The 16,966-nt window shown below is 38.3% G+C and overlaps 1 long non-coding RNA gene across 1 annotated transcript in view; it reads right to left on the reverse strand.

Annotated features, from left to right (window-relative positions):
- LOC146463429 (uncharacterized) overlaps positions 1 to 16,966 on the reverse strand; it is a 225,147-nt gene that overhangs the window by 81,789 nt on the left and 126,392 nt on the right. The gene's annotated exons all lie outside the window — the stretch shown is intronic.

The following is a 16,966-nucleotide window of genomic DNA, read 5'->3' on the forward strand; positions in this document are numbered from 1 at the left end:
AGATGCGGCTTCAAGGAAAACAGACCGAGTTAGCACCAGTATCGTTTTCTGTAATTTTTCTTCGATACCGACCAACTTTTAGTGGTTAAAATTAATATGAACAACGATTCAATATTGGCGTAAAGTAAGTGCGCTGATATGGATTGAAGTGTTTATTTCCTGTGCCGTTTCCACGTGCTCTAAAACTTTAAACGCACGAAACCCCAACAGAAAATTTCAGGTGAAAATATTTACTTTTCTCCTGCTTTTCATGATCCTGACAAAGCTTTGGATTTCGATCCGAAAAATAAAAATAATAAAAGCAGGTATAGATAGGCACAGAGCATGTTAACTTAGAAGTGAATCGTTAATTTATGAACAAACAGTTTCAATATTGGACTTGAGACAAATTAAGCAATAAATGATCATTTATTTTCAGTGGCAGCTCCATATGCTACGCCACGTAACTGCAGGGGCGTAGCTACCTGTAAGCACATACGCACGTGCGTACCTGAAAACGTCGAAAATAAAATAAGGTAAAATCAGTTAAGATATAATAAAATAAGTAAAACATAATAATTTGATAAAAAATACAATTTCAATAATTTCTTGTCTGGACGGATTTGGAAAAATGTGCGTACCTCTGGCGAAATCCTGGCTACGCCCCTGAAAAACCCAAAGGTCGCACTTGCCTAGTTCCTAGGCCTCTCTCTATCTTTAGTCTCGGTCAATCCGTCTAGGTTCCCGGGGTCCAATCGAAAAAGCGTTCTTCTTGGATACGTCACCGAAACGTATTGGCCATAAAGGCCTGGGAGAAAGTCGTACAGCAACTAGCAGGTAAGGGTGGCACAAGGGCGTTGCACGCAAAGACAGCTAGTGGGAAAGAACGAGTTCAGATAAAAGCGGCTAAACACGAATTTGATCGGCACTCGTTAGGAAAACGGAAAAGAAAAGAAACAAAACAAGGAAACAAATAAAACGCTGGTTAACAAATACTCGAGGGCCATGTCATGATCTTTACAGAAAGGATCCCATTCTTTTTTATATACATTTCTTGTACTTTTATTTTTCTATAAACTCATTTTGCAACTGATATGTTGCTGAATTATAGAATTAAATACAATAATAATCAGCAATATTTTTACTTTTCGTGTAACGTTGTAAATAGTTATGTGCTCTATATTTATTGTCACGTTGTAATTAGCTATGTTATATCCTTCTTGCATTTGAATCACACCCACTTGCGGGGTCTGTCACCTGAACTGAAGGACGATGAAGTTTCATCCTAAAGAGGTGCACTCTAAAAAAAGTCGTCTTAAAAGTTTTTTACTGCCTGCTGCGGCTCTACAGAAATTTTGAAAACTTTTAGAACTGTTACTTAATGAGATATCTCTGAATTGAACCTTTGAATTCCAATAGCGTTTGTACAATTTAGCTTAATGCCACCACTTCCAGGCGTCGAGACAACTTTGTGGCAACCTGTGTGTCGATGAAGGGCAGAGAATGTTTGAAATATACAAAAATTAAGAAAACCATCTCATCCATCTATGAGCTAAATCCCGTGCTTGTTATTGAATAACTAGCCGACTAAGCTCTGAAAAACCGATCACTAAATTGAAATTCGGTTCATCTGACTAATCAGTTATACTGCGAGAAAGAAAACATTCTGCCCTAGGAAGGTTTACTTGCCTCATAGTTGCTCATTTATAAAATATTCTGAGTTGTTTGTTTAATAGCTATAGTACAATGAATAAAGTCATTTAAGCAATTTTTAATATAGAAAGATTTTTTTAACATCAATTTTTAAGGTCGATTGCTTTGTCTACGTTTTTCAAAGCTGTAACGTTGGTTTTTTACTTTTTAGTCATCTAAGATTGTCCATTCATTTAAACTGTAATAACCAATCTACGACAATACTTTGGAACTTTAATGACCTTCTACCAACGTTATTAGCTTCTTATTATATAGCTGAACTGGTCCTCGATGAAAAGGAGCATTCTGATTGGCTCCCTGTGCGGTCCGAATTTTCTTATACGGACTGCTAAGATGGACCTTGAGTTTTGACAACACAAAGTAAAAACTGTTTCCAATTAACTTTATATAGTATGAACTGTCGGCTTAAATCGTTATGTCGGAGTTTTACTCCGAGAGCACTGACGAAGAAACGAAAAAAAACTCTGAAAACAACAAACTCAACGAAGAAACCAAAGAAAATTCCGTCGAGAAGGCCTCAGAGTACCGCGACTTCATTGAGCAACAGCAGGCCAAAAGCACTACAGAAAAAAAAAACAAATCTGACCTTAAAATATGGGAAAAATTTTTCCACCAACGGGAAAAGAAAGAAAAATGGCGACGAATACGAAGCTGGAACTCTAACTTGTCTTCTACGAAGTATCCAGCGTTATTTTAATACCCACGGGTCACAAGCCAATCTCATTCAAGGTGACGAATTCAAGCTATCCCGAGAAGTCCTCAGTGCAAAAAGAAAACAGCTTGTCGTGGAGAGAGGGAAAGGCAATCGTCCACAAGCAAGCCGAGAAGTCACCGCTGTTGAAGAAGACAAGCTCTTTCGCCTCTTTGCTTAAAGAGAATTTGGCGAGCACAACCCGGTTGCTCTACAGCGCACAGTTTGGTGGCTCCTGGCTTTACATTTTGGCTTTAGAGCAAGAGATGACAGAAGAAGGCTTCAGTGGGGCGACGTCAGCCTTGAACTGACCCGGACACAGGCAATGAAATGCTGGTCTGGAAAGCCGTGAGAGAGGCTCAAAGCCGCGCCAGGGGCAGGACAAAGCAAGCGGCCACCGAGCATTTTATACTACTGCTAAAGCTACTGATAACGAGCGATGTCCAGTCAAATGTTATAAGCTGTTTAGAAGTCACACGCCCATCGAGATTAATCAACCAGAGGCACCATTCTACTTGGCCGTAAAACATCAAAGAAAGGCTACTGATGCAGTGTGGTACAAGAAAAGTCCGCTTGGCAAGAATGAAATTGGGAAGCTACTCACCAAGGCTACCCAAAACGCTGGTTTGCCAGAACGCGTTAGTAATCACTCGGTTCGAAAGACTTTCATTTAACGATTGCTGGATTCAGATGTTCCTGAAAATTACGACCCCAACTGAGTGGACATCGAAATCTGAAAAGCATACAAATCAGCATCCATTCAGCATCAACGAAGAATGTCGTTAGCTCTCAGTCGCTCAACAACCACAAGCAAGCTCCAAGCAGTTGGCAATACGCAGGCAAGAACTACGGAGGAAAGTATGACGATCACAAAAGAATCCAGATCGGTTGTTTTCCAAGGAGCAAATTTCCAAAACTGCTCGTTTTACATCAGCCACCGCTTCACAAGTTTCGAGCCATTTTAAGCAACGATGAAGACGATTGAAATATAATTTTGACTACAAAAGCTTCAATTTCATCGATTTTCATTCATTTCATAGTAAGTCTTTCTCACAAGTTGACACTTTTAAACATTCAGCACTTTTAAGAAATGCATTTTCTTCCGAATCTTAAATGAGCTAACTTTTCATTTCTCGAACTTTTTCACATCGATTGACGAGACATGTCAAACTTTATGTGTCAAACCTTGACCAATAATATAAGAAGTCGCCTTTTTGTGCGCGAGCCAATCAGAATTATTCCACGAGGTTTTTGTTTGTGTGTACGCGTCAGCATTGAAAAGACTTCCTTGCACTTTTTCTCGCACACCTTGAACATAACCAAGTTTCACGCGGACTAGAAAGCAACAAGCGGGAAAGCCTAATAAAAACCTTATCGAACTAGCTTGTTCGGTCCGTATTGGGAAAATATATTTTTGCAAAAAATTAACTCGACCAATATTTTCGCAATACGGACCTCACGCTAGTTCAATAACATATATATAACTAAATATTTACAGCTGTACGATTGGTTTGATGTGTATCGGCACCATGAACCAGTCAATTAAAATGTGTATTTCTACAGTTCTGAAAGCTTGTGAAATGTTTTTTTCTTGATGGTTGTGTGTCCGTCCATATCGTTTTTCATCGCAGGAGTGGAGTACCCAAACACAAGGACACACGAAGCACATGATGCGTTTAACTTTGATGCAGTAGAACTAATTATTCTTCGAATAGCTAGCTTGCGCTGTCGTCAGCCGTTCCTTAACGGCGAAATATGTCCTTGAAGCCACTGCCAGGGAGTTTAGCGCAGTTAACAAACCGGGAAAAGTGCTTCTGAATTGTTTTCGTTTCTCCACCTCCGCCGATGGCGATCAAACCAAATGGAACGTCTTCGAAGATGAACTTTAAATGTTTTCGCCGTTTTACGGCTGTCTAATGTCTTTACGTGTAACGATACGATTAACATTTTAAGCTTGTAAACTTTTTTCACGGTGATCGCTATTCTTGACATATTGCCCGAGAAGCAAGAAGAAAGGAGGACAGACTAGGAGGAGTGGAAACCGACGCTGTGCACGAAGGCTTCACTTCTTATGTAGAGTTGTTTGCTTTTCTTTTGTACTCCACGTTCTCCTCAGTTGTCGTTAACGGTCGCTGAGTTTTCCACTGTTATGAGCGTGTGATGTCCACAGCATCAGCTAACAGCGAAATACTCGCACGCTCACTTGGTGCACTTCAGCAGTCTGCGAAAAGCGTCTCTAAATTGTTCATTTCTCCAGCCGTAGATAAAAGGACTACAAACAGCGTTTAAACAAAATGCAAAGGCGTGAACCAAATACTTAACACATTTGAACTTTCGAAGGCGAAAATCATCATCAACTAGCTTACGGAGAAAACGAAGGCTTGTAGAGATCAAGAGTGGGACGATACCCAGAAGGCACACTGCCACAACAATGGCGAGAGTGCGAGCACCTTTCATTTCACGCTTAATTTTGTTACTTTCTTGAATGTTGCCTTGTTTTCTGATTTGTTTTCTGTGCTTGTGGGACACGATAAAGATGTAGCCATATGAACATAGAATGATCACCAGAGGGATGACAAGCATGGACGTGATCAAGAAGATCAAGAAGATCAGATACCCGTTTGACGCCGGTGCTCTGGGTTTTCGCCTGTACGGATGGTATTTTTGGATCTTGGCGCATGGATGCACGGCACGAACAAGATTTTCGTAGGCCTCGTTGTTGCTTGCTCTCAGAGCCTGTGGAAAGACACCAGTGACAGCCACAGCCCACAGCCACACCGCGATGGACGCGAACAGCGCCCGGCGATTAGTCACTATGGTGTGGTATCTCAAGGAGAATTTGATGGCGATGAAACGTTCAACGCTGATCAACGCGAGATGAAGGATAATAACAGAGATGAGTGTGAAGCTGAACCATGCCTCTACCCTGCAAATTCTCTTGAACATATGGTCGTCATGAGTGCTTAGATATAGAGACATTCCGCTAACGTCTATGATCAAAGAGATCACTATTAAACTGTTCGCGGTACACAAACTCACCAGAATCACATTGGACGCAGTTCGCAGGCTGGAAAATTTGTAGAAGGCTATGATTACCAACGAATTTCCACATACGGCAGCGATTATCACAACGCATTCTACGCTGATTAATGTGCTGAATGCGATCAGCGTTTTGTCAGTGGAGAAATTAGAATGTGCTTCGCTACAATTCCGTTTTCTTTGGTCAATCAAATACTGACCGGACATGATGTAACTGTGTGCGTTGGTGAAGAGATGCGACTTCAAGGAAAACAGACCGAGTTATAGCATATCTGTTTCGTTTAATGTCATTTTTCTTCGCTACCAGCTTTTAGAATTAACCAGACCAGTTAAATGCCATCTGCACGAAGGTGTTGTCATCTTTTGACTATTACGACTGCAAATTAGCATTTGTAGTATTTGACGATTGGTATCATATGTTTTTTTTAATATTAAAACAAAACGGATAAAAACTGGATTTCTTTTGGAATAATTCTATGAGGAAGAGAAAACCCTCAATTCACGTACTTGCATTTTTTTCCCTACCTTTTCACCAAAAGTAAAAGGAGCATTATAGTTTTTTTTTATTTTTTATTTTTTTTTTATCATATCCTTTTTTTAGATTTTCGACTGACTGGTTAAATTAGCACTGTCTTCTGATCGTCAAATTCATTTTTAAAACAGAGGCGCATTAAGCGTTCAAATAACAATTATTGTTAAATTTGTCGCCTAAAAAGGAGATAGGACCGACATGCTTATTGACAAACTATGACAACCTCAAATAAATTCAATTCGTGAATCTTCGTCAAATTTGTTGCATAAAAAGGAGATATAACCAGGAATGACAAACCATGACAATCAACCTAAAATAGTTTTTTGAGAAATTGTCAGTTTACAGGAGTACATATATATATATATATATATATATTGTAAGTCAACTTTTGTTTTGTTTTATATTGTTTTACGGAAAATGGAAATTAAACGGGGGAAGCTTAGCGTTCTAGCCTAGTGTGAAAGCCGTCTCAACTTGTTTTGCGTGTATTTTAGAACATTTATCAAATTGTTTCCCCAGACTGCATTCTTCTTCGGAGTGGAGCGTTATTGGAAGTAATCCTTTAAGTTGTTTGTGAATACAATGACAAATTACTGGCTCCTTTGTTCCTGAAAGTAAACGGCGTTGAATCTGAATCGAAGCGAAAGCGCCTGAATTTGGTAAACTTTTTGGGTAAGTACCGTCGAAAAGGAGTAGAAATGGATAAACTCATGATATGGCTCCTTTTTGAAATTGAAACGATTATTAGTAGCTGGATATTTTTATTCAAATAGGAGCTACAGGAACTTAAATATAGCAAAAAGGAAGGCTAACATTAATGTTCGGCTTCAATTCAGCCGTATTTTGGGTGAGCGAGCGCTCATTTGTCGATTTACACCTGTTTGGGAGAGGCGGGGTAATTATGTTAGTGCATGCAGAAGGTTGTTCAAAATGTCAAGAGAAACAAATGTTTTGCGCAGGATAATTAAAGTTGGGAAATACTAAACTTAATTGATAAAACAGTAAATTTATACCACGCTCGTTTATGATGCTTCATCTCTACACGCTGACAATAGAAAAGCTAAAATTCCTAACTTTTTTCTCTCAGAATTATAAAGAAGCTTGTAATTTTAAATCTGTGGATAAAGCCGTACGGCCATTATCATTTTAGAATCCAAAATAAAATAATAGATCATAGATTGAAGCTGTGCCGCCCAAAAACCGCCCGAGGTTTTCCGCACGTTCGCTTTCGCTCCTCACCTCCCCTAGAAGGGATATTTTTGTTCTCTATTGTTCTAATTGTCTTTCGAAAAGACTGACCAATCAGAATCCATCATCTGTGTATGTATTTTTAGGACTTAGGGTGGACTAGTCACAAAAAGGTCTTTGTCTACGCAATGAACCCATTTTTGAGGAAAATGGCCGAGACGTGGAGTTCGCGTAAATTTTCAGACGCCGATTTCGCTTTTCGAAACGGTAAGTGGAAAGAAGAACTGCAAAGGAATAATCGACAGTTTCAACGGCGGAAATCCGAGAATTAACGGCGAAGAAATTGTACTTCGAGGAGAAATTGCGGTTTTATTCAGTCGGCGAGCAGCCAGACATCTCAAATCAACATTTACCCCACGGACTTTCTTGGTAATGATTTTCGAGTGCTTCTAGGAATACAACTCACAAAGAATTACAGGTTGATTGTGAATTTGTATTGGAATAATATTCTCGTTGACCAATTCTTCGTACTCCGTTTTCGTGCTCAGTTTTTTCAAAATATTTGAAAAACGTGCTTCGCACGGGTCGATAAATTCGCTTCAAAATTGACTCGCAATTTCTTCAAATCGCTTGCGAGACGGTCGCCTCGCGGCCAAAATTATGCGCGTTTCCTTCTTAGGCCTATACAAAGACATTTGAATAAATTTATTATTTAGGAAAGTTTTTTTGTCTGTTTTTCTTTCTATTTTCATTGATGAAACGTATCTTGCGTCAGAAAAAAACACGTATTCTCGAGAGCGGATCAAATTACTGCCATGTGACGTGAGGATCAAATTTCATCGAAAGTTTCGAAATTTTTACCGTCAGGTTTGTTTTTTGGGTAATCTTTAATTCGCAGCTTCGATAATTAGAAATTCTAACTATCCTACACCAAAGGAATGCTTTTTCTTTGACCAAGTAAGTTGTGTATTTCTACTGCACACGGGGATAATTATTAACATGCTAATTTGTGAAATTGCTGGAATACACCCGGACTGCAATGTTTTAAGGTGAATTAACAAATAAAGAAGCCTCGACTGTGCTCTGTTCTGTTGTAAGCACGTAGGAAACGGCTTGAGCACGAAAGAAGTGTAGGGGGAAACACGGGACGTAGTCGAGTGTTTCTCCCTAATTCTTTAGTGCTCTACTGAGCCGCTATCTATAGTAAGTGCCTTACAACAGAACAGAGCACAGTCGAGGCTTCTTTGTTTGTTTCATGTTAAAGAATCCTTTTATTTCCCCACGCATTCACCCTCATTTTCGAAACAAACTTCCTTTTCCAAACGAACAGAAGTGCTGTCAGCGTGCATCTGTACTCTCATAAAGCACGCTAAAATAAGCCAATCACAATCCTTGTTAGAATGCTTCAAATGATTTGATTGATTGAACAAGACGAAAGCTGCCAAACATGTCAAAGCAAAACATCAAAGTTCACAAACCTTGCATAGTTAGAAAGTAAAGCCAGTGCTTCTTCATAGTTTTTCCGTTTTGAAATCAGGATGGAAAAGTAAACGGTTCAATGAAATCCGGTAGATCTGTGGCCGGTGAGGGTAAAAGGCGGAAAGAGTTTGCGGAATGGTATGTGGAATGGCGTGCGGAATGGTATAATTATGCGAAATACGATTTACGCGGGAAATAAATTAACTGAAGAGCGCATCCTGTTTTCGCGCCAATTTTATAAGAGCAGCAGTTTTTTCGATGTTGCGGACTATTAAACAACCAAACAACAGATCGAGAATTAGAAAATATACGCCTGGGATGGAACATGTCCGGATCGCTGGTTAGGAAGTGACAGTGAAGAAATCGATGACGTTTCGCATTCAAGGAAATAAGAATAAATTAAATTTCTAGTTGACAAAAAGAACGTGGCAGCGAGTAGCCTAGACAAAAAGCAACACCAGACTGGAGAAATAACATCAGTCTAAGGCCAAAACTATTATGTGAGAAATTTTAAATTTAAACTCGGTCATTTTATCGGACTCTTTGACGGTTACAATTTGTACAACTCATAGGAAAAATATGTTCTACTTTTTCTCACCTCACATTTTCGTCGAGCGACGAGTACGCAAGTCACTGTTGAGCTGCTGAGCTAGCTACCTAGCTATTTAATACTATAGTTCAGTTACGCGTTATCGAACTAAACATATCCGTCTTTAATTAAGGTCTTTCAGTGCCAGACGTCCCAACCTAAAATGAGATTTAAAGGCGAAAAAGCCCTAGAGCAAAAAAGCAGATGACAAGTATGGTGTCTAATTATCGACACTGGTTGTTTGAAAGGTTTTGAAACTATTCTTATCACAAATGCATTTTGGTCAAATTGTTGTTCATTTTCCCGCTCATGATAAATGAATCATCGAGCATACAGGGTATGAGAATTGATCTTTTACCGAGGGTTTAAAAAAAAAGAAAAAAAGGTTTATTATTTGCCCTCGGTAAAGGATCAATCTTTGTCCTGAGAAGACTTCACGCTGCCACGTTATTTTTGTCAACCGAAGTCGCATGGAGTAAAGTGAACATGAAATTTAATTTACTACGGATTTACTCATAGTTCCTTGAATGCGAAAACTATAAACAGTTTTCATCGCTTTCTTTACCCTCACTTCTTCCAAATCAACAATCAGACGATCAAATCCTCGAATTGTTGTTAATATTTAGCAAGAGTCTGCAGCATCAAAAAAGCTGCTGCTCTTATAAAATTGGCGCGAAAACATGACGCGCTCTTCAGTTAGTTTATTTCCCGCGTAAATCGTATTTCGCATAATTACGCCATTCCGCACGCCATTCCACATACCATTCCGCAAACTCTTTCCGCCTTTTACCCTCACCGATCTGTGGCTCATGAAAATCTGGACGTTATGGCAGTTCGGAAACAAACTGCTTCAAAAACTTGCGGCTAGCTAATTAAAGTTTCAGTTTTCTCAATTTTTTTGTTTGATTTTTTTACACGAAAATATGGCTAACGAGCATTTACCGTATTTGAGCTTTTAACACTATACTTAAGCTTAAGCTTTTTTTTTTACATCTTTCGTTCAAAAACTTGAGCTGCCCATTTTGACGTTTTTCGTCTCTGCCTTCGTTGTAATTTCGGCGGTTGACATGTTTACAAATCTCTGTTTTTCTGTGTTTTCATCGCTAACTTCTTCGGAAACTTCACTTTCAATCACCGTGTTATTTGCACTGTTATACACAGGATGGTCTATATCCATTGAAGCTATAAGCTTGATTTCGTTTCCTAGGTTTGATATAAGACGTCTGGGTAAACAAATATAAATAAGTAAAAAACCGAGAAAGAAGTCCAGGCATTTCACAAACAGGCTGATATTGTGACACCATTGCTCCGTGCATCTGTACTCTGATAAAGCACGCTATTTCAACCAATCAGCGCGCGCGTTATATCGAAACTTTACTATAACAAATATTGAAGCAAAAATTGAATACAAGAAAGCGAATAAATATAAGCTTTTTACGGCGAGAAGAGAATATAAAAGAGTCCATAAAGTTAAATGTTATCGTACGTTTTTAACTGAACAAGTTTTAGAATTTCTAGGAATAAGCTAAATTATTTGTTTACAATATATGCTGGATAAGGTGGTTACAACTTTTCAGGCTGTGTATGAAAGTCTAAGGTTTGACCGTCAAAAAGAGCAATTCTTTCCATGTGGTATTGCTTTTTGTTTTAATATTATTATTATTATTATTATTATTATTATTATTATTATTATTATTATTATTATTATTTTTTGTTTTTCTTTTTTTTTAAAGATGGCGCTACCTCTTCAGTCTTAGGATGAAATAAATGAAATCTAGTCGACAGTACGTTTTTGTGGTGTAGTGTATTAGTCTTTACAAAGGTGTTCTAACTTAATTATTTTGTTTGTGGATAAAATCCTACGGTAGGTCCATTTAAAGCTAGTCAAGTTAAACCTATTTTTTTGTAAAACAATTTTAAAATCTTCCCTAAGTTAGTGTCTAAATTGTAACCAAATGTCTTGTGACTTTTACTTTAAGTCATAAGTTTTATAGTATTTTGTTTATGTTGTAAGTGGTATTGTAAAAAAAGTTAGTAGCGTAAGTAGCCCGTATCAACGGTAAGTAATTGTATATGTTTCAAGTAATGAAAGTATTGAATTGTCAGTAGACTGATTGTATTGTGAATAGTGTAAGTAACCCGTATTGAAAGTAATGTAAGTATTTTATTGTAAGTAGAGTGTTGTATTGTTAGTGGTGTTAAGTAACCCGTATTGTAAGTAATGTAAATAACATGTTTTGCAAATTAAAAACAAAAGCTATTATTTTTTTCATATAAACTTATAAAGTGGCATTTTTTGTTATTTAATACTTTATTGGTAATGACAGATATTAGTTATATTACAATAACAGAAATGAAAATCCACAAAAAATTAAAACATAACTGTTATAGTGTTAATTAACTAGGTTTATACAATAGGTAACATGATTAGGTGTAATGGTTACGTAAGGTATATTACGTATCACACGTCCCAGAACGGAACTTTATATAGTTAAGAGAGAATGTCTGTGAAGACCGTGTGATATCACTAAAATGTGGCACATGCTTCAAAAATTCAATATCTTCATATTTCGCTCAGAGATACCCTATGATAAGCCAACAAACGTGATATATTTTTTTTGTTCAAAGCTGGCTGTATTTTCAAGAAAATTCTCAAAAACTGTAAGGGGCGCCGACCGTCATAAAATGGCGGAAATTAGTGCGTCGAGTAACAACACAAGAACTTCGCTCGTGTAAAGCGCAAAAGGAAGCACGGTTTTTTCAAATTGGTATATTTGTGTAAGAGACATTGGCAAATGATTCAAGTCTAAAACCAGGATTGTTTATCAAACTGGGAATGCACGGCAAGAGTTTAAAAATCACCAATATTTCATTGTTTAAAAATCTCATTTTGGAGCAGTTTTTCAATAAACGTTTTTCCCATGCGGTATAACTCAGAAGCGCTTGAAATTAAGGCTGTGATTAGTGGAAATAGTCTTCTTTTCAAGGATATAAAAATTAGTCTGGGGCTTTTAACTTCTGCACGGAAAAAACGATGCTCTATGTCGAGAAAAATCACAAACTCCACTTGTCAACAAACACAAATAATCGAATTAGAGTCTGTTATCGAAGCCAATATTCCAAGCAAATCTTAGTGCTTAGCACCGTATTTGATTTGAAAGTCAACATTACAAGTTTACCTTGCAAAACTTGTGGCTGTAGATTGCTTTTCATCCCCACTCTTCCTTCAAAATTGTTATCTTCCCTTCGACCATGTTTACCAAAGCACAAGTAATCAACAACCATACGTATGACTCCTGCATGAAACATTACAGTTCCTGACAGATTCAACCATATTTGAGTCTCCACACAGCTATAGCAAATAAGGTAACTCAATTGTACGATTAAGAACGATGATTCAATTATCTATAGTCGCAGAAGAAGAAATTTTGCAGCCCGCAGACGCACACAAGAGGAATCGTCTGTAGAATGAGACGATCATGTTTGTCACGCAATGAGACCGAGCGCGCAGGACACCCAACAAAGTTAACAACCAGATTATATTTTTTCCGCGGCAGTTTGTCTGCGTCCGACTTCAAGCTTAAAATCCCCTAGCTGACATGGTACTAAATCTGTTACCAGCTTTTTTTCTTTTAGGATGGGATTTTTTGGTACAAATGTTTTACAAGCTGATACTTTGTACATCGTGCACGTGCAGTGGACAGAATGGTACCGCTGGGGGGGGGGGGGGGGGGCTGGTGTCAAATGCGCACACCATATCCAGCTTAATAGCCCGGCCTTGCCTGACTTTATCGACGAGACTAAAACAACAAAAGAGAACCGCATTTGAAGGCAATTACAATTACTTCTTTACGATAAGAAAGTTCGCGCTTTATGTAAGCTACGCTCAAATAAATCAACCATTTATTAAAATCATCTTTTACATTGTTCAGATGTACACTACCCGCGTTTGGCGAAAGCTATTCAAGGCGGGTAGTGTAACACGGGCCGGTGGTGTAAGTGTCGCCAGAAGGTTAGCCTAACAGTGGTATAAATGCCACCAATGCTTTTAGCACTCAGCTTGTAAGGCCAATGAAGAACATTCTTAAAGCAAAAAGCAGATAAGAGCCCGGAAAACGAATCTTATTGCTGGCAGATGCAGCCTAGACAAAGTGACTGAATCTTTTTCATGTAAGGTTGTTTGCGATGAACTGATGTGTCAGTGACATGCTAAAAGACAAACAAATGTCCTTTAGAAGGACAACATTTTCAATGCCCTTTGTAACATCAGCTAGGCTTAGCTTGAGCTACACAGTTCCATATGGCCAATGAATCCCGATTAATTGCAATTTACAGCCACGGCATATTCCTACCCAAAGCAACGATAATTATTAGGATAACTGTGCTCCTGAAAATAAAAAAAAATAAAAAAAGTTTCTAGAATAATATTAAGCACCGCAGGGTTCTAACCACGGCCGCACCCATACTCATGGTCAGAAATATTTAGAGAAGAAGGTTAGACTCTCAAATGGTTCGGATGGCCACGTTGAAATTTTTATGGCGGCCCCGTCTCCAATTTGGAGATGTAAAATAACCACTGTAATGAGCCCTGGATATGACCACTCTCAGTACCAGCGATTAGTCTGAAGGGCTTCTGAGGGAATATAATGAGACTACAAAATTGTGTAACTGTTAGAGTTCAGTTTATTTGAGAGAACTTAACGGAGTTCTTCACAGATTAGTAGCTACGGCTATAAAAATAATAATAATAATAATAATAATAATAATAATAATAATAATAATAATAATAAAAGCATAAGCGTTACATTTATAGTTGGGTTTCCAGGAAAATAAGCATGTTGGTTTCATTTACAGAAAAAAATTTAAGTTCGTGATAAACATTATAATTAAATTATCGCACACCAAAAACAGGCTAGTTATTAAAAATGTGAGCTTCTTGTTGCAAGCATATGTTAATTTTTTTCCGACTTACGGCTTTTCGCTCAGTTTGAAAATAAGACACAACTTTTAAATTTCATATTGACCTTCCCCTAACATGAATTAGCAAAACTACGTTGCCTTACGGGAAAATTTGTACCTGTTGGCTCTGGTACGTCTTAGATAGTCTCCGAAAGCGCCTTGTTAATGCCGCGGTCAGCCTTGCGCGATTTCCCTTTGGCGTAGCTCGATAAGGTATTGTTGGGAACCTCTCCACCACCCAATGCCCAAAGAGGAGGGATGAACTGGACAGATGGTCATGCCCGAAATGTCACAAGGTGCAGTGAAAATTGAAGCCCGTGCAAAAATTAAGTTGATCTCCGACTCAACATCACTTACGCCGACAGACTGTGTGTGTGCTGAGATGCTTTTTCCACATGAAAGCAACGGGAGGATAAGGGCACTTTTTTTCTTTTGCTCGTCTTCGTTTATCTTGGGAGCACTGTCCCCCAGCTAACCTCTGAAAAGAGCAATTGATTTTCATGTGTTATCCGGAAGGACAACGTGGCTGCGCGATCATCTGTTTGTTTAAAAATTTTAAATGACGCGATGGTCATTATATCATTAGGATTGGTTCACTTTATTAAATTTGGTTTTCTTTAGTGTTGAGCGCTCCTGTTTTTCCCTTCCCATTATTTTATTACTACTTTCCTTCTTCTAAATTTTACATTTGTTTATTTCCTTCATTTCTTCCTTTGTTTGCTTACAAGTTCGTTTTCTTTGTTTCTTTTTTTCTCTCTATCGTTCGGGCTGCTTGTCTGTCGGTCGGTGGTTCTTTCTTCCTTAACCTAGCTCGTTCTTTTTGGCGTTTTTTCCATTTGTTTTAAGAATTTTAGATCACAGAGTGTCTTTTTTAACAAACCAAAATTATTTCCTTATCCGCAAAACTTGTGTAACTGACCTGAAGGAATATTGGTAACCAAGCCTTCCTTGTAAGGAGTGTGATATGTCATTGCGTGACATACAAATGATATGCATGGATTGAAGAAGTCAAAACGACAGTGTCGCTCAGTAATCGAAAATCTCGCTCAATGGTCATTTTTTTTACGATGAAACAAGCTCAGTTGTACGTTAGAGAAAGATAGCAGATATGGTGTATTTGAAACTGCGAAGAATAGCGCCGATGTTTGTACAAGAGCCACCCAGGTATCGTTCAGATAGTTGTTGATTTCGTAAACTCGCTGGCAGAGGGAAGATGGTAATTTTGAAGAGAAAGTAGGAATGAAAACCAATCTACAGCCACTGTTTTAGCAAGGTAAACTTGTAATGTTGACCTTTTAATCAAATAGGTGCTAAGCACTAAGATTTGCTTGGAATATTGGCTTCGATAACAGAGACTAATTCGATTATTTGTGTTTGTTGACAAGTGGAGTTTGTGATTTTCTCGACATAGAGCATCGTTTTTTCGTGTAGAAGTTAAAAGTCCCAGACTAATTTTTATATCCTTGAGCATAATAAAAATGTTTATTGAAAAACTGCTCCAAAATGAGATTTTTAAACAATGAAATATTGGTGATTTTCAAACTCGTGCCGTGCATTCCCAGTTAAGTAAACAATCCTGGTTTTAGACTTGAATCATTTGCCAATGACTCTTACACAAATATATAAAAATTTGAAAAAACCGTGCTTCCTTTTGCGCTTTACACGAGCGAAGTTCTTGTGTTGTTACTCGACGCACTAATTTCCGCCATTTTGTGACGGTCGGCGCCCGTTACAGTTATTAGTAATTTTCTGGAAAACAAAAGCAGAGCTGAACATAAGAAATACACCACGTTTATTAACTTATCATAGAGTATGTCTGAGCAAAATATGAGGGTAGTCAATTTTTGAACCCTGTGCCATCACTCACTCGGTCATGAAAAAAAGGCGCTCTTAAGTTGCGTGCACGTTTCGTAGTTGTAGCTTTAGTTTTAGGGCGTGATTATTAAAGCTCGGTCGGCCGTTTTCTCCACAGTGAGTGTATACTGATGTTATTCCGTGCTTAGACACAACAATTACAAGATACACTGTCTCTACACCTGAGCTGATAACATCGCATTTCTTTCACACATGCAACTCATCCAAGCAGTATCACAGGATGTTTGTCTCATGAACCTAGTTTAAGGGGGCACTGTCACTGAAATTTCTCTGTGTTTTGGTCACAACTGCTCAGATATTTGACAACATACCTTTTCACTAACATCAAATTGCTCTTAGAGCATCGAGAATAGAATATTAAGTGATTTCTCCTGAGAGAAACAAACTATAATCAGTTTTTTGGTGATTTCTGCAGAATACACTCAATCTGCAAGAACTTGAAAAAAATGGCTAATTTTTTCAAGTCGCAATTCATTTCAATCTTGGCCATCCGATAACATCCATCTGGTAACCTCCATGTGCGACCACCGCTTGTAAGCGATCACCTATCCAAAACACCCAATTTTCCCCAGTCAAAGCCGGAACCTCTTGTAAACGAGCACCTCTCGTAAGCGACCGCGACCACTTCTTGAGGTGACGGCATTATACATTTTCATTGTTTTTAACCTCTTGTAAGCGACCACTTGACACGTGGTCTGATCTCCATGTTGGCTGTATGTACTAGGCTACTCAGAGTGTCAAGGCACTTTTAGTGGTATTACCTAGAATTGCCCGTATTCAGTTGTAAATAGGAAAATGCATGCAAATATTTCTCTACGAATAAGTAGCTGTGTCAGACCTGTTCCCGGAAAGAGGCCCCCTCTGGTTCGACTCTCGTAATCGACCACCTCCCGTAAGCGACCACTAAATCTTGGCATTTTGG

The sequence above is a fragment of the Pavona decussata genome, unplaced genomic scaffold (assembly GCF_977016875.1).
Source record: "Pavona decussata unplaced genomic scaffold, jaPavDecu1.1 SCAFFOLD_176, whole genome shotgun sequence".
NCBI lineage: Eukaryota > Metazoa > Cnidaria > Anthozoa > Scleractinia > Agariciidae > Pavona > Pavona decussata.